The sequence below is a fragment of the Miniopterus schreibersii genome, assembly GCF_964146895.1.
Source record: "Miniopterus schreibersii genome assembly, chromosome: 1".
Taxonomy (NCBI): Eukaryota; Metazoa; Chordata; class Mammalia; order Chiroptera; family Miniopteridae; genus Miniopterus; species Miniopterus schreibersii.
Window position 1 is genome coordinate 22,556,978 of NC_138101.1, and position 20,009 is coordinate 22,576,986.

Below are 20,009 nucleotides of genomic sequence, written 5' to 3' on the forward strand. Positions count from 1 at the left end.
AGAATGGGACAAAATATTTGCAAATCATATACTCAATAAAGAGTTAATACCCAAAATATATGAAGAACTCAATAACAAAAAACAATCTGATTTTAAATATGTTTTAAAATGGGTTGAGGATCTAAACAGATCCTCATTTTTCCAAAGATGACATTCAGATGGCCAACAAGCTCCAGCACACACACATACTCTTCCACATATCTCCTGCCTCCCCCAGTTCAAAAGTTTCCATCCAGATAGTCTTAAATACTAACATGGTCTACAGCAAAACCCCTGCCTCTGGCCAGTTAGCTCATAGGAATGAATATACACAAAAGTCAAGCTTGGGCATTTTATAACTTTTTGATATGAGTTTGACGCAGGCTTGCCTGTCTGGCTTCTTGGGTGGGGATGCCAAGTTGGACAAATCACCTGTTGTATTGTAACCATTGTTGACATATTTCCCAAGCACATCTGTTTGCTGTGTCCTTGTTACCCTGTTCAGAAAAAGGAGTACAGACCTTCATTCGATGAATCCAGCCTGGCCTGAACTGAGAGGGAAGTCAAGCATGGAGGAGGAAGTGGACTGGACTCCCCAAGAATTGCTGAAAAATGTGCTCCCCAGCTAAGATGGTATTTTTCCCATCTCTCTGGCAGGGACGTGGAGTGGCAGGGAGAGGGGTTAATGACTGCGAATGAATCAGTCAGTGTTCAATGATACAGACCTTGAAAAGGTTGAATTTGTTAAGCTCAAACAGACATACCAGTGACTAAAATCTGATATTTATATCTTCTTTCTACTTTCACACCTTGTCTTTGAAACAAGAACTACAAAGACTTGAAATCGGAACTTAAGGCTGAGAGGGCAGAACAAATGTAATAGAAGTAGGATGAGTGTGCACTGGGCAGGGGAATCCTCCCTGCAAGGTGCGCTCTAAGCAACAGGAGGCTAGGGGGAGGTGAGGTCTGGAAAGGTTCTTGGTGGTGCTGATAGCCAGCAGGAGGTGACAGGAATTGGGAAGGGACGGTGTACTCAGATCATGCACGAGGACTACTCATGACAGGTGAATTGCAGGTTTGCCTTGGGAGAGTGGGGAGTGCAGGGGGAGCCAGGGGCACAAGTAAAGCCAGTCCTGGGCATTCTGAAAAAGCTCGGGATCCAAGAGCCTGAAGAGTCCTACTAGCAGTATACAACCAGAAGGCCAATATCCTCCCCATGGCCACTGCTTTCTGTTGTCCTTCACCTTGGATGGTGTTTACTGTCATTATCTTGTAGATTCACCAGAAGGAGACTTTGGATTTCAGTAATTATTTTTAGAAATAACATTTTTATATGCTTGCTCTGATACAAAAAATCCATAATATACACACATATTCCCTCTCTCCCTCCCTCTCATAGCTAGACAATTTTTTATTAAAGACCATAAGGAAGAAAGAGGAGCTGAGATACAAATATGAATAATTAAACATGAACTGTAAACCGTCTCATCATGGGTGGAAATTTGAGGGTTCTGATTCTTCAGGTGTTCCTCTATTTTGCATTGCTTCTTTCTAACAGAATCCCATTGGTGTGATGACTGGGTTAAGCAATCCTAAGGTCCTTGATAGACGCTGCCAGGCTGTTTTCCTGCTGGGGCACGCCAACTTGTGTCGCCCTAGACATTTATGAGTAAATTAGATTCTTTCACGGTGGGAAATGGTAACCTCACTGTTGTTTTCATTCGCAGGTTATTTGTGATGTTCATGTTCTTCCTTGTGTTATACACCAGTAATTCTCTTTTGTGAATTAGATTGTTCCTTTCTACTTTTTCTTCCTGTCATTTTGCCTCTCAGATTCTATGACAGAATCTTGTTACTAGAATAATGAATTAATAGAATACTGAATTACTTCTTTGTGTTGAAAATCTCTCCCCACCCAAAATTATCACCATTAACTTAATTTGTTCATATTACACTCAAATTCCTTATTTTGGTCACAGTTTTTACGTGGCCCAGAAATAGGCCACTTGTGAGAAATCTGCAAATAGCAGGTTCTTTACCAGAGTGCTGAAGGAGGGCCAAGGACTGCCAGCTTCTGAAGGCAAATTATAAAAACAAAAAAGGTGGTTCGTTCTTTATTTTTCAGAATAAAAAGAAGGTTCCTTAATTTTTCTTATTGCAAAGGTAAAGAGTGGTTGGGCTATAAACTTCATAGATACTAGGATCTTTTGATATTTAAGTTTTCTACATAATAGTACAATATCCAAATCAATGTTATTTCCTAGAATTCAAAACCAAACACCCCTTTTCACTGTGCAAACAACAGAACACCCCTGAACAACATGCAATGCGAGGAGATATTTCTCTGAGTCACGGAACTAGTTCAGAGGAAGACCCAGAACGGAGCAAGTCCTAGTTTCCTGGTCAAGTGTTCTTCCCACAGCGCCCCATTCTCTCAAAGCTTGATCAATTCTTCTATGGAATTCTATTTCATTTTAAAATTTCAGTTAAAATACTTACCATCACGTTATGTGTCAAATAAAGCCCTCCTCATGCTACAAATGGGATTATAGTCAATCATTTATATGGGGGTATGTGTATGTAGATGCCCATGGTTTACACCTTCATTATACAATCTTTCCTTCTGTGACATATCTATTATTAAAGAACAGCAGGGACTGTACACAGGAACTACTCTAACATTTTTTTAAATTTAAAAATGAAGGAATAGGCATTTCTGATGGCTTTACAGTAAGAAGTTATTTCATTAGAAAAGCAGAATGAAAGCCTTTGTCTCCACTCAGAGTCCAAGTTTGCACCTGTGATTGACACAAAGGTGGCACTCACTTCAACAACAGCTAATTTAAATGTTGATGTTTCACAATCCTTAAAGGAAAAACAGTCACAGGTGACAGTGTTCAATCTTTTGACTTCACTGTTAAGAGCCCAGTTGTGGTCACATGTGCAAACTTCCTTCCAGGGAATCCTGTTTGAGGGGAAGGTAAACTAAGATCCATGGGACACCTGTGATGTGCCAGGCACTTTCACATACAGCACGTTATCTCAACTAGTCCCAACAGTAACAGCCAGAGATTGGGAATTTGTGGAAAAGTAAGTGCCGCATGGAAAAAGCTTCTTTATTTCAGCTTTCTCATATATGAAATGAGTATATATTTTACATCTCAGAATTTTTTTAAAGGTAACCATAAAAATTATTTGAGAAAGTACTTTTAAAAGTATATAAATACAAAGTATTGTTCCTGTGGTTGTTCATAAAGTTAAAAAGAATCCAATCAAGTCAATGTGGATGAATGTCTCATACATAATGTTGAGTGAAAGAAACCAGATACAATAGACCCCATACTGTATGATTCCATTTTTATGAAGTTCAAGAACAGCCAGAGCTAATCTATGGTGATAGAAGTTGGAATAATGGTCACTTGTGATGCGTGCATGCGTGTGCGTGTGTAATAGGGAGGGGAGGTACAGGGAGCATTCTGGGACACTGAAAATGTTCTGTACCTTAATCTGAGTGGTGGTTACACAGATGTATTTATATGTGAAAATTCATCAAGCTGTATACTCCAGAACTGTGCGTTTTACTGCCTTTACACCTTAATATATAATGCTTAAAATAATATTTTTTCAAAGCACTTATCTGACTTCATCTTATTACATGAAGTTTTTCTCTTATGCATTCTTCCATTCTTTTTTACATTTACATGGAAAAGTGTATTCATTGGTACCTCATAATTGTAGAAATAAAGATTTAATCATATATAAAATTTTCCAAACAAAGGAATTTAATCACAATTGAGTTGAATTGAATTAAAGAAAACTATTGCTTTCTTGCATAAAAATCTCTATGAAATGATTTGTAGTCCTCACTATTATTTTAAACAGACACTATTGAGCACTTTCTTCTTGGTGAACCAAAGTTATCCTCAGAAAGGTACATGGTAGAGCTGGGCTGAAACAGAGCGACAGCTTCCAGGGCACTGCTCCTGTACAAGGTGACGGTCGTTTCTGCCCCTTCCCTGTTATCTGGGGCTATTTTTCACTGTTGCGTGCCTGCCCCTAACCATCCTGGTCCTTCTCATTTACTTTCTTTTATTCATTTATTCATATATTTAGGACATCTTTTTTTGAATGCCTAATATGTGCTAAGCACTAGAAATATAATGGTGAATGAGACACTCATGACCTAAAAGGACTTGCATTTTTAGCTTAAAACAAGTGTGATAATTATATTAAAAGGGGAAGTATTGGACCAAATTTAGGGGGTTCAGGAAGGTCACCTTGAGGAAGTGACATTTAAGAACTGAGAGATGAGAACCTAACCCAGAGTGACACCTAAGTATTGGTCGAATGAATGATTCATGCATGATCATTAGCCACCGAAGGGGAAGAGTTCTGATTTATTGTGCACTCAGCAACCTGGAATTTTATTCAAAGATGTTTAAACCAAGAGTTGATAGGCACCGAGTGAGGCCCTGGTGGACTTCATGGTATTAATTTTGGCTGCTGTGAGCACTGTTTTTTGCCTTAAGACCTTAGGTTACTAGACAAGTGAAGGATTTGTAGTCATTACTCAGCTAACCTACACATATTGTTTTAATTTCATCCTACCAAAACAAAGCCAGCCCCAAATAGCCCATCATTCTGATGATTCCTCCATTTTGCCTCCATAGTTCTGACCCACGCTCACATGAACGTGACTCTGCTGGCACAGTCACCAAAATCACCTTGAGAGGTTGTCACCCAACCATGCCTTTGCGTGACAGCTCTGTCCAAGCAGGCCCAAACCGCCCTGGCTCCTTGGGCATTACTGCATGTTGCAAACCCACTTCATCTCGTGCCCATTACTGTCCCCAGAGAGTTCACCTTCATCACATATTACAAATCAAGAACTCCCAGTCTAAAGGACAAAGGAACAGATAACAGCCTTCGGAGGGAGACTTTACTCAATTATATGTCTTATAAAACCAGCCTGACAGAGAAGCATTATTACCATATCATATGTAATAGCAGCAAAGTTTAAAATGCCAGAGATACGGGCCCAGGTATTCAGGGCTCAATTTGATATGTGACTCGATCTGTCAGCAACTGTCATGTAACTGCATGAACCCCTAACAAGAGGTAGAGATGTAGCTTTTGGTGATCTCGGTTTCTTACAATTCCATACAGATCTTTGACACTTGAAATCTGTAAAAGCTAAACAAAGAAATGGCACCGAATAAGGATTTTCCCAGTGAAATGAGGAATGGCAGGTATCTGGAAGTGGTTTATTTTTAGACTTTTTTCCAAAGTCTTTCTGCTCCTCTGATAAAATTTCAAACTTAAAAAGGGATCAATCTCTTTTAGAGACAGTTGGAATAAAAGTGTGAGTTTCCTCACTGGTCCAGAGTCTGTATTTTGAATTTTGTGGTTTCACAGAAGGTCAAAAGATTCAGCAATCTAACTGTATGTATGAGACAGGCAAGTAGAGAGCAAGTACTTCAAAATCTCAGAGGTAAGAAAAAGTTAATTCGTTTGTCAAAAGTGACAAACTCTCAGTGGTTGGGGTAGTGAAATGACTGGCTGCTGAACTCAATTTTCAGATTCACGTATGTGAACAACCAAAGGTGCTGTCCCTGGGGGCACTCGACGTGTGGTTTGACCTCCACAGTTGTTAGATTTAGTCCAATTTGCCTAAATACACAAAACCACAGAGAAGTTTTTCCCATGAAGGAAGTTTCCTCTAATTTTCAAACAATCATTCCTTCCAGCCATTTTGCAACGACTGGGAACTTGTCAGAAGAAAGACTGCTGGCTTCCTACTGCCACTGTCAGTGGGCAAAACTGTACCAAAATCAAGTTCTTTCTTAATCAGGGGGCCGTCTTCATTTTTATGGCCCCTGCCATTAGATCCAGTAAACAGGCCAAAGATTCCCGGTTTGCTATACTGCATGCATTACAAAGCAGCTCCTCTCCCCAGGAAGTGACCATTACAAAAAACCTTTTGGAGCTATTTTTCTAGATTTTCCTATTTGCTCTTTGGGATTTAGCCACTAATAACATGGCCGAGGTATCCGTGTCCAGGATATCATTATTACAATTGCTCAAAGGTAAACATTTTATTAAGGCTCCAGTTTTATTATATATATGCTTCTATTTTCTACATCAAAACAAGCTAGAAAATAAATGCACAGTATTTCCAAGAGGTATTTAGTCATTAGTTTCTCCAAAACTATCTGCGACCAGCATAGTCATTCCTAGCAACTGAATGCGTTCTAAAAACACAGCTTTGAAGGTAAGAAGCAGTCTTTTGAGCTGACCTTTAATTTGTTATCTAGTCGAAATTTAACAGAATGGGGGGTGGGGGGGAGGGGGTGGGGGGAGGGAAGAAAGTTTAAAAGTTATTTTCATGAAAGCAGAGCCACCATTTAGCGAGAGCTTTTAATGGAATGAGTCACGGGGCACGCTGCAGTGCCTATCACAAGGTTACACGTCGCCTCCTAGAAACACCTGGTCCTGAATCCTGCGCTGCGGCAAACGCTAGCATCTGATTCAGACCCCGGGCTAACCTCAGGCACAGGCAGCTGTCACCTCGCTCTCCCTGCCACGCGCGTCCCTCCAGTAAAACTGAAAACATTTCCCGAAACCGAAGATCACAATTATCCCGAGACTCTGAGCGACCGAAAAATTCAGTTTGCGAAGAAATTGCTTTTGCCCCTTCCCTCCCCTCACTGTCCCCGCCCCTTCAGCAGTGGGGGCTCCGAACTGCAAGTAAGCTGAATTTTTAAACATTTCTAAACACTAAAGTCTGAAACAAGTACCTGGCAAACACCTGGAGCTCTCTTCGGCGGCCGCTCTCTCCTCCCACACTCTGGCAAGGGAATGCCCTTCAAAACCATGGCTCAGTGCTTTTGGTAAATGTTTTACAAGACACTAAACAGCCTTGTGTCCCACCCTCAGAGCAAACACCATTGAGAGAACACAATATAATGGTTGCAAAGATAGCCTGTGATGTTCAATAATGCAAATGAACAGGCGGGCTCTATATTAACACAGGGGGGGAAAAATCCCAGACTTTCAAGGGGTGGGGAAAGCAAGCAGGAAGGTTTGAAGAGTAAACCCTGACGCTAGAAGTGTTAGAGTTCTGTGTGTGTGTGTGTGTGTGTGTGTGTGTGTGTGTGTGTCTTAAAGAGGCCTTATGATAAGCTCATTGTTCTAATCCCCGAGCAAGCCTCGGCTTGCTAAACTGAAAAAGTGTCAAAGGCAAGCGTTAGTAAAGGGTAGGGTTCACCAGTGACTCTGTAGACACAGCAGTAACTATACGCTGACCATATATTTCTACTTCTCGGAGCAGCTGCAATTCAAACAAGCTTTTCATAAACCATCTCCCACAATAAACAAAATGTACTCCCCATTTTCCATATCCTTCGAGTAAATTCACAGTTAAAAACCAACTCTGCTCCAAACCAGAAGTTTTGCATTCCATTCAAGTTAACAATTACAACTGGAGGACAACAGAAACTTGCTGGCACCGAATTATTAGCATACCCAGAGTGTCAGGTGCCTCCTGGTACCACCAGGGTTAACGGTATGAAGGGAGGGGGTTCAGGGATCATCCGCCTGGTTTTACAGAAACTACAAGTATTGCTGGAGTGGAAGCCCCCGAGGGCAGTACACACCTACTGCGAGCAGGACAGTCTGAGAAAGAATTATTTAGCACTTGCCAAGCCTACTAGCCAAAAGGAGACCCCTACCTTACCTACATGGGTCCCATCTTGTTCTGTTTCCTCATTTACAGATGCCTCAGGTACAGCTGTGACTCAGGGCGGTTGACTTCACTTCACCGCAGTGTGATTGACTAATCTCTCTCGGGTGGGACCCTAGATGACCGGTTATCAGCCTCGAAGGGTGTGGTGAGGGGCCTCCCTGGCCTGCAGCCCGGGCTGCCATCTCTTTCGCATTCCCGATTTTTGCCCCTGCTTCCTAACCCGCCTTCTAGTCTCATCCCAGCCTCTCCTTCCCTTCTCTCATTTTCTCTTTCGCCTTCTTCCCCTCCTTCCTTTCCTGCCTGGCTTGCCCGAGAGACAGGAAGGTGGGAAAGAGGAATCCTCCTCCTCCCATTTCTTCTATCAATTTATGCAGCAGATCAACCCAGAGAGGGCAGCAAGACAGATGTCCTTATCCTAGACTACACCGAAAGGCGACCTGAGACCCTGAGAGACTCAACAACTGCCCCGAGGTCACGGGGCAATGCTGATGGGACTGAAACTCAGCTTTCCTGACAGGCCAGGACTTCCCTGCTGCCATCAAGCACTGACCCACTCTGTGCCCTCAAAAGTGCCTCTTTTTAGTGCCCTTCAGTCCCAACAGGGTGTAATCTTCTCCCTGCCAATGGTGGCCTATTTTCCTCTCAGATGGCTTTCCTTCCTCCTTCCTTCCCCCGGGCTGGTCCACCTCTTATCGTATTTTTAGAGTCTGTCTCTCCTGACCCCTATAACCCACCTCCCAGCAACTGCTGTCCCTGTGTTGCCCTTGGGCAAACCCAATACAGGCACATCCTCAAAGGGACGTATCTGCATGACTAAGGATAATGACCACTTCCTAGGCGTCTTTCCTTAGTCATGCCTCTCTCGGGCCATATAGTTGTGCACACGTCAAGGGGTCAACTGGCCAACCACCGTCTAGGCTGCCAGAGCATCCACCTCTACACCCCTTAGCAAGGATTTCCCATACTTGCTGTTAAGGAATGTATTTGAATTTTGATGAAGAAAAATGCGAAGACATAGTATAATCCAAAGCAGTGCCTCAATGGATTACGCTCCAGGTATAAGTGTGGGCCTGAGAGCTTAGGGTTGCTTTGACTCATTTTTTTTTAATTCAAAAGAGCTTGGGAAAAGTGGGTTAGGAACACAAGATAGCAAATAAGCTAATTCTCAAGTCACACCATGAAAACAAGCATCATTTATTAAATGTCAACAATTACCAGGTACTTGATATGTGGTATCGCATTTAATTTAATCGGGCAAAGGAGGAGGTAGGTTCAGAGGTTCAGAGAGGCTGCCCAAGAGCGTACAGCTGATAACAGCAGAGCTGGTCCCATCGGGGTCCTTGCTCCAGGCCTGGGCCGCACTGTCCCGCCACAGGCACGCTGCAGCCGGCTCACTCCAGGGACCAGTCTGCTGCCCAAATCAACAGCCACCTGCGCGTTTTCTGCCTCTCTGTGCTCAGAACCTGTTTGGCCCTGTTCACCTACTTGATTCCTTCCCTTGGCCTCCCCACCACCTTCCCCCCACCTTTTCTTCTTATCCCAAAGACAATCTGTCCTGTTCACTTTGAAACCTATTAGCTAATCTATTCATAGGCAGTATGGATTCCCCACTTCAGGTAAGCCTTTATGTCCATTTTTTTCTGTGGCCATACATTTAAAGTTTGACTTTAAACACTGCAGGTGGTATGAAAATTCCTTGTGTTACACACAGTACTTGGTGTGCTATTGTATTCAAATACGGTATCTCATGCTGCTCAGAGAATAATTTCTGTGGCTCTGGGAAAGAACTGTGTCTTTTAGATAACATAAATGTTTTATAACAGTGTTTTCCCACTTCAGTCATGCACTTCTAAGCTGAGTTTTTGCTCCATTGTTTTGGGCACGCCAGCATGCAGGGACAGCCCGGGAACTTCTAGCTGCAGAGTTCTGACAGGGCAGAACGGCCAGCCTCTGGAGCCTGCCACTCTGTCTCCCTGGGCCTAGTCCAGTCTCTGTCAGTTCTAGGGGCCTGCTTCTAGTTTGGATATCCTTGAGTCTAGCATAAATTTGGTCTGCAGGATGGTTCCAGGCTCTGAAAGGGATTTTTATCTCCCTTGCACACTAGGAGAAAGGAGAGGAGGAAGCAGCAGAAGGGTAAGATTTTATTTGGTGCTGCTAAAACTTCCAGGACCTGCCGAAAGCCTTGGCACTCTCCTGAATCCAAGTCCCTTCAGTTCTCTGGAGAGAGCTTCAGAGAATCTCAAGAGTGTAGCCTCAGAAACTGCTCATCACCTATTCACTCCAGCCTAAACCCAGACCCTAAGCCCTTGGTGTTTTCCCAAACTGCCTGAGGAAGGAGAGGCTGGAACGGGCGGCGGGCACACATGATGAATCTATGCTGCCTGGCACTGTCTTCACTGGGACATCATCTGCTAGACCAGTGGTCCTCTGAACCCCCTGGGAGGCCCTAAGACTCCTTCATCACCAGGCATGCAAAGGTTTTACTTTAGTTTTTTTAAGAGCTAGTTTTCCTTAAGAATGTACATGAGGAAGCAGGAGAATATTAATTTTATTATATCTTGACTCTTGCATATAGCTTTTAATCTTATCTGTGATGAATGGGAAGTATGCATACCAAATGATGACAGTCCCAAGGAAAATCATTTGTGTGACTGAGTTTCAGAGTGCACTACAGCTACTTTTGTCACAAAACACTGACTTTACGAATGACCGACAGACAAACCATGGCAATTCAGACTGTATTTGGCAGACATTTCCTGGAAAATTAATGAAATCACTTTAAAGAACCTGATTGACAGTACTTGTTTCCAATGATAAAAGTCAGGCTCTCAAGCAAAAGTTAAAATTTTGAGGAACTTGCACTCACTACCATGAGCTCGACAGCTTGCCAATAATTAAAGGCTTTTCTGATAAGATTAGTTGTGATATTAACAAATGTGGTTTTTAAAAATATTGTATAATGAAATGTGTCACTAAGTGGAAGATCGCCACAATTCAGCAAACCAGTATTTTCCGAATGACTAGTTCATGTTTATTTCATTTGCCTGATAGGATGTGCTGAGCCCCAAACATTTGAGAAACACTGCACTAGACCATGCCCCTCACATTTAAGCTGAAACACTAATTACAACATTTACTAAGCACCCACTGTGTACCAGACCCAGTGCTAAATTCTTGACATATATTACCTCTTCAATCATCCCCAAATCCTACATGGCAAGTACAACTATACTCCCTATTTTATAAATGAGGAAACAGAAACACAAATAAGTCAAGTAAAGCTAATCGTTGGTGGAAGGCAAGACTGGAACCCACCTGCTCAGACACCAAACTTAGTTTGTAACTCTTAGGCTTACACCGAACTCTGGATGATGGAAATTCCCAAAGATGATGGGACTTTCTGCATAGTTGCATCTCAAATTTTAGTAAATCAATTTCTATTGCTTATCTTCTCTCTGTCTCACAGCTGTGTGTTCTGCTATCAGAACAATGCTGAAAAACAAGGCTGTGAGTACAGCATAAGGGGATTCTACCCAGAACTAGCCATCAGCATTTTACTTGGAGCTGACTTTTCTCATGAATGCTTCTCTGGGCATGACAAGAGCATTGTTCTGGGCTGGGAATTCTAGAATGGAGCAATGGTGCACAGGCCCTGCTCATTACTATTAACTGGAAGCCATTGGGAGATTTGTGCTGAGCTAGAATCATCCCTGAGAATAAGCTGGGAATTTCTCCAAAAGAATCTGTACCAATGAAGCAAATGCATCCACTGTTGTAAGTGAGCCAAGGCCCTGTCTTTTGTATGATCATGACCCAGGCCACTGATGTATTTAATGAGCTCAGGCTTGACAGTAAACAAACTAGGAAAAGTAAATTTTTTATGATCCAGCATGGGGGAAGGGTACGCAGTCCACTGTGCCACATGATCTGCAAATACAGAAATGAATTCAATTACAGCCAACTAGGGGTCCTCCCCCAATTACCAATGGCTATAATGTAATGTAGAAAGTGACAAACATAAAAAGCAGAGAGAGATATACTAGTCTTTCAGATGGGAAAGATTTTTTAAAATTGATTTTAGAGAGAGGAACATCAATTTGTTGTTCCACTTATTTATGTGTCCACTGGTTGATTCTTGTATGTGCCCTGACCAAGGATGGAACCTGCAACCTTGGCTGTTCAGGATGACACTCTCACCAACTGAGCTACCAGGCCAGGGCTGGGAAAGATTTAACAAAAGGAAGATTTACCTTTCAAATTTGTTTTGTTTCGTAAATCTGGATATTTAGATGAGGCATACTGGGTTATACTAAGAGCAGTTGTGTATACGAAAGCCAAGGACGATTAAAAAAGATAAAAGATTTGTAAAAAATCTTTGCAAACTTTGAAAAATTAGCCTAGAGGAGAGAGTGTGACAAAGGGAGGAGAAATGGGTTAGAAAACAAGATGCCGAACTGGAGTGTTAGGTAATTATAGAAAAGGTGCATTTGAGAAACCAAGGCTGGTGAGAGAGGAGAGAGCAGGCCTAGGTAGAGAGGGGGTTTGGGGAAACCCAAGGGTGGGGACACCTGGCCATGGGGCATTCAAAGGAAAAGTCAAAGAATCATTTTTTTACTTTTAAAACTGCCAACTTCACAGTTCCTCTCAGACCCACCTGGCAGGCTCCTTGTTTCAGTTGAGATCCCGGCCCAGCCCTGCCCTATGCCTCTCCGGGGCTCTTTATCACTCACTCAATCTCGATCCTTCAAGTGCTGAAAGGCGTGTCGCAAGAAGAAAAAGAGTCAATGGAGATGCAGGGCTGGGCTCCCTCCTTAGATTAAAGTGAGGAGGCCCAGGATTCTTGCAGATCTCTCCTGCAAAGGGCCTTCAGAATTTATTCCTGTGAATGCTGAATGTCACAGAGGACACAGCCAGAAACCGACTCATCAAATTTCCAAAGTCAAGACCAGAACACACAGACTCTGGATCCAAGGAATCACTTTCTACCTTCAGAACAGAGTCAAGGGCCCTGGCCTGTTCCCTACCAGGCCGCTGCCCTTTCCTCTCTTCGGGGTTCTCTAAAGCACAGTAACAGGGAGTTTTATTTCACTGTGTTTGTGCCACAGGCCTGATGACATTTCAGAAAGCGATTGCCCTTGAAAAGTGATTGGATCTGTACATGAAGGTCACTAGTGTAGAGCCAGATAGTAAATGTTTAAGGCTTTGCAGGCCACACGGTTTCTGTTACATATTGTTCTTTTTTTTTCTTCACAATCCTTAAAAATGTAAAGACCATTCTTAGCTACATATAAAACACACAAAAACAGGCAGCAAAGCGGGCCATAGTTTGCAGATCCCTCACTGAGAGCAATGGCAAGGGCTGAACAGCATCTGCTAGTGAGCGACTTCTGCCTATAGTTTGGTTGAATACAGTGTTAAAACGTTAGGCACATGTTACATCGCCTTCTCTCTCTGACAAAGGCTCCATTACACTTGTCCCAGTGTGACATTCTCTACTCGTGGTCTTCTCACCTTTGCTATGATCCTTTTCAAAAAAGAATTTAGCTGTGGATCTGGCAGAGAATTAAATCCTCAAATGACAGTCATATATTTGGAAAATTAGATAAACGGGGTTTAAAATAAACTAGAATATTTTTTAGCCTGCTAGTGTTTATTCTGGGTGTGTTTTTGTGTGTGTGTGCATTTGTTTAAAGTTAAATGAACACACCATATATATCACAAAATTTCATATCTGGAAGAATCCTCTGATATAGTCTAATTTATAACTGTTCACACGTGCGGAAACAACAACCTCCTTCGGTTAAATGAGATATTCCAAGTCACATACTAACTGGCAGGAAAGCAGGGGCCAGAAACTTGGTTTCCTACTTCCAAATTAGTTCTCTGTCTGCTACTCTATTTTATAGCACATTGCCAAATTACTACTAGAAATTCAATTTAACAAATACTTATACAGTATTTCCAACATGCCCAGCACTGGCTAGGTGCCCTAGGGATACAAAAGAAGTATAAGAAGATTCCTACCCATAAAATGTGTTTGCTTTCCCCGAGAAAACAAGGCACACGTACACAAAATATATTCTATCCTACATTGTTATGTGACTGTTTGGCTAAAACAGGGCTAATGGAAGTTTCTGTAATGATAAAAAGGCTCTCTACCTTTGCTGTTCCATACAGTGTCCAGCGGCCATATGTGGTTATTGAGCGCTTGAAACGTGGGCAGTGCAACTAAGGAGGCAAAATATTCATTATATTTAATTTTAAGAAATCTAAATTTAAATAGCCACATGTAGTTAGTGGCAACCATATTGGGCCTCACAGGTCTAAAAGAATGATTATAGGTCAAGACGGAAAATGTGTAATATACATTCTGTCATTTCTCCCTCTTAGGCTTTGGCAGAAACCACTAGTGATCACAGAACTCTTTCCCTCTGAGCACACACGGGCTCTCAGGAGTCTCCAACACAATGTATTTTCAATTGCCTGGACTTGATATCTAACAAGAAACCTATCTGCCATCCCAGATACAGATGAAAGGTGACAAAAGTGAGCTGGAGAAGTAGTTGAGCTGAACCTAGAAAGATGACATTTGGACAGGTAAGAGGAAAGGCCAGAGTATAGAGCAGCATCAGCAAAGGAACCGGGTAGAGCTCTCCTGGTTCTCTGACGGGAGGGTGCTGGCAGGCAGGCAGGCAGGGGGGATTGTGTTGGGTGTGGTGGGGACAAGGGAACAGGCAGAGGAGTGGGGCTAGATTAAGGAGACCTTTGGATTCCTGGAGTTTGTATTTTTCTCAAGAGCAATGGGTGCATCTGAACATTTAAGCAGAAAAATGGGTTTTAGGAAGGCAAATCTGATAGCAAGCCATAGAATGGGTTGCATACTGGATACATACATTCAGAGACTAGTAAGGAGGCTAGTCCGCTAATGGTTTTTGGTTTTCCTTCAGGAAATAATTGTTTATGGAAGATAAAAGTAAATGTAAAATTAAAACTAGACCTCTATCATTCAAACTCAACTACTGTTGGCAATTTGATGTGGTTTCTTCGAGGGTTTTTTTCCTCTCTTTCCATGGCTATTACAATAATCTAGGAATATAGTTAGGACTAGGACTAGGAAGGCAGTAGTGAGAATAAAAAGGAGAAGCTACAAAAGAAATTTTTAAGTAAGGCAGCAGGGCAAAGAGGAAAGGCCATTAGCATCAAGGGACTTGAGTTTTAGACCTGACTATTTCCACAGACCGCCTCTCTCTCAACCCCCAGACTTGGTTTCCTCATTTTAGAATCAAGGTACTGGTCTAGATCAACTTCTGGTGTCTAATTAAGGGTCAGATAAGATTTTTGAGACCTCCCATCAAGACCTAAAGTGGAACTAAAATACATGTATGTGTATGTCTATGTGTATTCTAAGTGAACATCACATATAGATAGCAGAAGTTGTCAAAGAAAAATGTTCCCTTGGTATTTTAGCTGCACCAACAGCATCCATTGCAACCTACAAGATTTTAGGTGCAAAGTAATTAAACATATGTTCTAAGCAGTGTTGTAGGGAGGACATGCAGATGTACTTCCCAGGACATGTAATGGGGCGGTGTAAAGAGGGAATCCATTCTCAGATAGGACTGCACCAAGCAGGGACAGCATCTTCCAAGGAGCCAAAGGTTCTTAAGGCCCAATCCATCTTCTTGGACAATACGAAAAACAAAAACAGCTGCTACAGAACACAAATTATGCTCTCTGAAAAAAGTAATACAGAGCCCTGGCCCAGCAGCTCAGTTGGTTAGAGCATCGTCTCAATACACCAAGGTTGCGGGTTCCATCCGGTCAGGGCACATACAAGAATCAACCAATGAATGCATAAATAAATAGAACAATAAATCTCTCTCCCTCTCTTGCTTTCTCTCTCTGTGTCAAATAAACAAATACATTTATTTACTTAAAAAAAGATAGTTGAAGCTAGTTCCTTAGTGAAGTGGAACTGGAGACCAATACAGAACCCACCTTATAATCTGCATATTACACTAGATACAGTTTCTAACTTCAGAATGTAGGACCTGTCATTTTCAATACATCTTTTGTCTTTTTCACTGAACCATGCTTTAGAGAACTCCTAGGGACTCTCACCACTTAATGAACCCTGGTCAATGAACAGGCATTTCCCCAAGGATCACTTGGCCTTCTAAGGGGCTGGCAGTTAAAAAGTGTAGACTCTGACCTCAGACTGACCTGGGTGTGGTGCCAGCTTTGCCATGCACTAATTATATGACCTTGTACAAGTGACATACTCTCTTTCAGTCCTCAGTTTCCTTAATTGACTAACATCTTCTTTATGGGATTACTGCAGAAGGTAAATGAGGACATACAAGTAAAAGATAACGCAAACAAAAGGTTTCTTTTGTGCCTGGCACATAGTAAGCACTCAACAAATGTCATTTTTATCATTTATTTTCATCATCACCTATAGGGTTCCCTCTAACTCCAACATTTTATGATTTTAAGAATCATTTGGTGGCTCTGCACAAATGGGGACGGACAAAATCAGTAGGTACTAATATGCCTGGGTTTACAGGTCTGTGTACAGTCCCTTTCACTCCCGCCTGAGTCTTTAATAACCACTTCATTCTTTCATTAAGATGTCCCTTATATTTTACTGACCTTGGTCTTTTTTTTTTGTCTTTTTTTTTTAATATATCTTGATTGATTTCAGAGAGAGGAAAGGAGAGGGAGAGAGACAGAAACATCAATGATGAGAGAGTCATTGATCGGCTGCCCCCCTGCACATCCCCAACTGGGGATCGAGCCTGCAACCCGGGCATGTGCCCTGACCGGAAATCGAACCCTGATCACCTGGATCCTAGGTCTACGCTCAACCGCTGAGCCACGCCCGGCAGGGCAGACCTTGGTCTTAGTTTCAAAAGGACCGCACTGATTTTGCAGCCACAGAATTTTTGTTATTCCTGACGAATGCAATGTGGTTGTTCTCTTACTGTTATTTCTCGGCAGCACAGGCGCCCACGAGCACGGCAGAAGTGACTGTCAGGTATGCTATTTCTGTCTGCCCTCGCTGAAGCCGCTGCTCACACCTGGGGGGCAACCGTCTGAACCAATGCACAGCCTTGGATGGGGCCTCACTCAGCATAACTTTGATGCATGTCTAATGACCCATTAGAAGACCTTGTTCTTGGAAACTTCAAGGCTGACATTTGAGTGTTGCCCATTAAATTTGCCTAAAGGTTTGATGCCGACTTTAGCCTCAGATTTCATGCTCATACCCTTGGTGTAGTCGCCTTGCTTTCCACAGCACCGAATATCCTCCTACAAAGCATAATGCCATCATCTACCTGTTATTCTGCCAAAAGACACACACATTTTGTTGATGCCTGCAGCTTTCTTTTTCCTGGTCCCGGGTAGGAATAAACTTCTTCCTTTTCGGAAAACAGTCCTCCTTTTATAGGCGAACATCCGCTTGTCAGCCATAATGTTATTGGTTGCGTCACGGCCCACAGCCACTGCTCTGACTTTTCAGTGTTGAAAATGGGTTAGCTTGTTTTGCAAACAGCAAGTCATCAAGGAACACAGGTTGCCAACGAAACCGCTGGCACTATGAAACTTCTGCCCATGGTGAAAGAAATAATTTTAGAAGGGGAAATCATCTGGTTTGGGATGAACCACAAACTCCCTGAGGAAACTGTTACTCCCTATGAAAACTAGTCTTCCCAAACCTATGTTCATTTGGGTCTGGAAAACAGACCTCACGATCATCTTAGCTAAAGAAATACCTTGTTATGAAGTCACTGATTGACTGTATCCATAAAGGGGTATGGGTGAGTTGGGCCCAATTACTCTGACACCAAGTCCTTTTGGAAAGTTCCTCAGCTTATATTACCATGGTAATTACACATGGATCATTATAAGCTACAAAGGACTTCAGGGTTACTTTGGCGTAAATTCTCACTACCACCAGGCCCCACACCTCAATTAGCACCTTTGTTGAACTGGATTAGAGATCAGAAAAAAGCAAAAGGCCCAGACAACAGAGTGATGAGCTTCCTCTCTGGTAAATCTGGATACAGATGAGAAAAGAGATCCATTAACTTCCACTGCATTTTCAAACGTGCCATTAAATATTTGAGTTATGATGCTGCTTGTTCTAACTCCTGTTTTATTGCTAATATTTCTTCTCAACTAGATGCTTAAGCTTTTATTTTTAAACTCTCCTGAGGCAAGGATCATGTCTGAATCATCTCTGTATCTCTATTACACCTGTCCCAGTATATTTCATATCTTTTCATATGGGGTCCTTTGTAGGTTTATTCAAATTAAATTACAGGCCTTATTTCCCCCTCTGTGCAGTAATAAATCATGTGGTACCAAGTAAATAGTAAAAAGTAACATGTGATGCAAAAACATCTCTTCTATGTTCAGGTGAAAAAGCAGAAAAATCACGTTTTTGGGGAACCTGCTTTTGGGGATTGCCAAATGACATCTGCTGTCATTTCGTGACAGGTCCCTATTAGCGGCTAAACAAAAGAGAATCTGTTTCAACTCATTTGCTTGACCTTTGTATGTATCTGTTCTTCAGTAAGTTTCCTTCATTCAGACCACAGGAGTTGTACTAAGCCTTACCTTGGGTCCTCTTTGAGTTACAGTCTGCTTTCTTGGGGGAAAAAATGAGGGGAAGGTCATTTTCTAAAATGTACACCTTCTGGTAAATTTTAGGGACTTGGGGAAAATCTGTGACCACTAAATGACAACTACAATTCAGAAGCATGAAGAACCATTCACTATAGAAAACAATGCCTTAAGTAGCCTGCCTTTGCCTTCTTTTCAAAAGCAACTTGCATTTTCAGTGTGTAGATTAAACAATATCCACTTCTTAATTTATTAACTTACTTGGAATGGAAATCTAGGCTACAATGAGTAGGTATTCAAAGTGATTTGCTATTTTGTTTAAAGTTTCCATCGGGAACTCCATGATTTTTTCCTTTTGCCTCTCCTAGAAATCTCCACCGTCTGACTTCTGATGGAAGTCATATCTTGATGGAAGAACACAGACTTTCTGTAGCTTGAGAAAAATCAGGTAAACATCTAGAGGATTGGCCAAAGAGGTCACCAAAAGTTCTTATTAAAAATTCAAATTTCTTTATATCAATCATAGCCAGGCCCTGGCCAGGTTGCTCAGTTGGTTAGAGTGTCATCCCAATATGCCAAGGCTGTGGGTTCGTCCCCAGTGGGCACATATAAAAATCAACCAATGAGTGCATAAGTAAGTAGAACAACAAATTGATGTTTCTCTTTCAAAACAATTTTAAAAAACTTAAAAAGAAAACAAAATCATAGTCAGTGATTCTTTTTCCTTCTATATGGGGAAAACAGACCAATCTTATCTCAGACTGAGGTAAATATATCCCCCGCCCCTCCCCCCCAAATTTTTAGGTCTATTAAATAGATCTGTCTAAAAAACAAACAAACAAACAAACAAAAAACCTATCTGGTCAGCCCCTACACTCAAGAGACCTCTCAAAAAACAACGACATCAAATTCACTCATGATTAAGAAAACAGCAAACTTGAGATGGCCAATCCACTGGAATTGGGGTCCCGTGTGTATGTGCGTGTACATGCACGTGTGTGAATTTCTGAATCTGTCAGTTTAGTTACTGGTTAAAGTGCCTCAAGTTAGCAGTATTCTTGATAGAAAATGTCAACATAGAGCACTAAGATCTGAAACCTGAGAATCTCATAATGATCCAAAAGCGGAAGTAGGGTCAAGTAGCTGGCCTCTGTCTGTTCTATTTAAACCATCTATTTTTTAAGATCTGGCCTTTGGGTGGGGGAAATTGTGCTGATGATCACCATTCCCTAATACCATCAAGAAAGTAGAGGAAATGAAAACTATGAATTTGTTGATGAAAAGTTTCTTACTGGAAGCTGGTTACCTCCCTGGTGGAGTAGGTGAGGAAAATACAGAACATGGATTTGGAAAGAATTCAAAGCACTGGCAAGAAAACAGGACTTGGGATCCAGCTCTGGGAAATAGTGCTGATAAAGGAGAAAGAATTTATGTCTGAACCACAAAAACAAAAAATCTGATAATCAGTTTGAAATCAATCTCTAAGGGGTTATAAAAATTCTTCCAGAAATTTGACCAAGTCGTCACAACAGATGCCTGTTCATCTGAAGCCACTGTCTCTTTCCCCTTTTCCCCATTAGGTTCATAGTTAATCCTTGAACCTGACACGCTCTCACATGTTGAAACCCTCACTAAAGGCTGTTTCTCACTTGGTACA

At 42.0% G+C, this 20,009-nt stretch overlaps 1 protein-coding gene across 4 annotated transcripts in view; it reads right to left on the bottom strand.

Annotated features, from left to right (window-relative positions):
* The window catches only part of RBM47 (RNA binding motif protein 47), a 137,711-nt gene that overhangs the window by 57,010 nt on the left and 60,692 nt on the right, over positions 1-20,009 (bottom strand). For 2 of the 4 annotated variants that reach the window (XM_081123507.1, XM_081123510.1), the window contains exon 1: positions 6,777-6,851. The exons of 1 other annotated variant lie outside the window; for it this stretch is intronic. The gene's annotated coding sequence lies outside the window, so the exon portion shown is untranslated. Of the gene's footprint in view, positions 1-6,776; positions 6,852-20,009 lie in introns of those variants that run through there. One more of the 4 variants, XM_081123509.1, reaches the window with a different exon arrangement.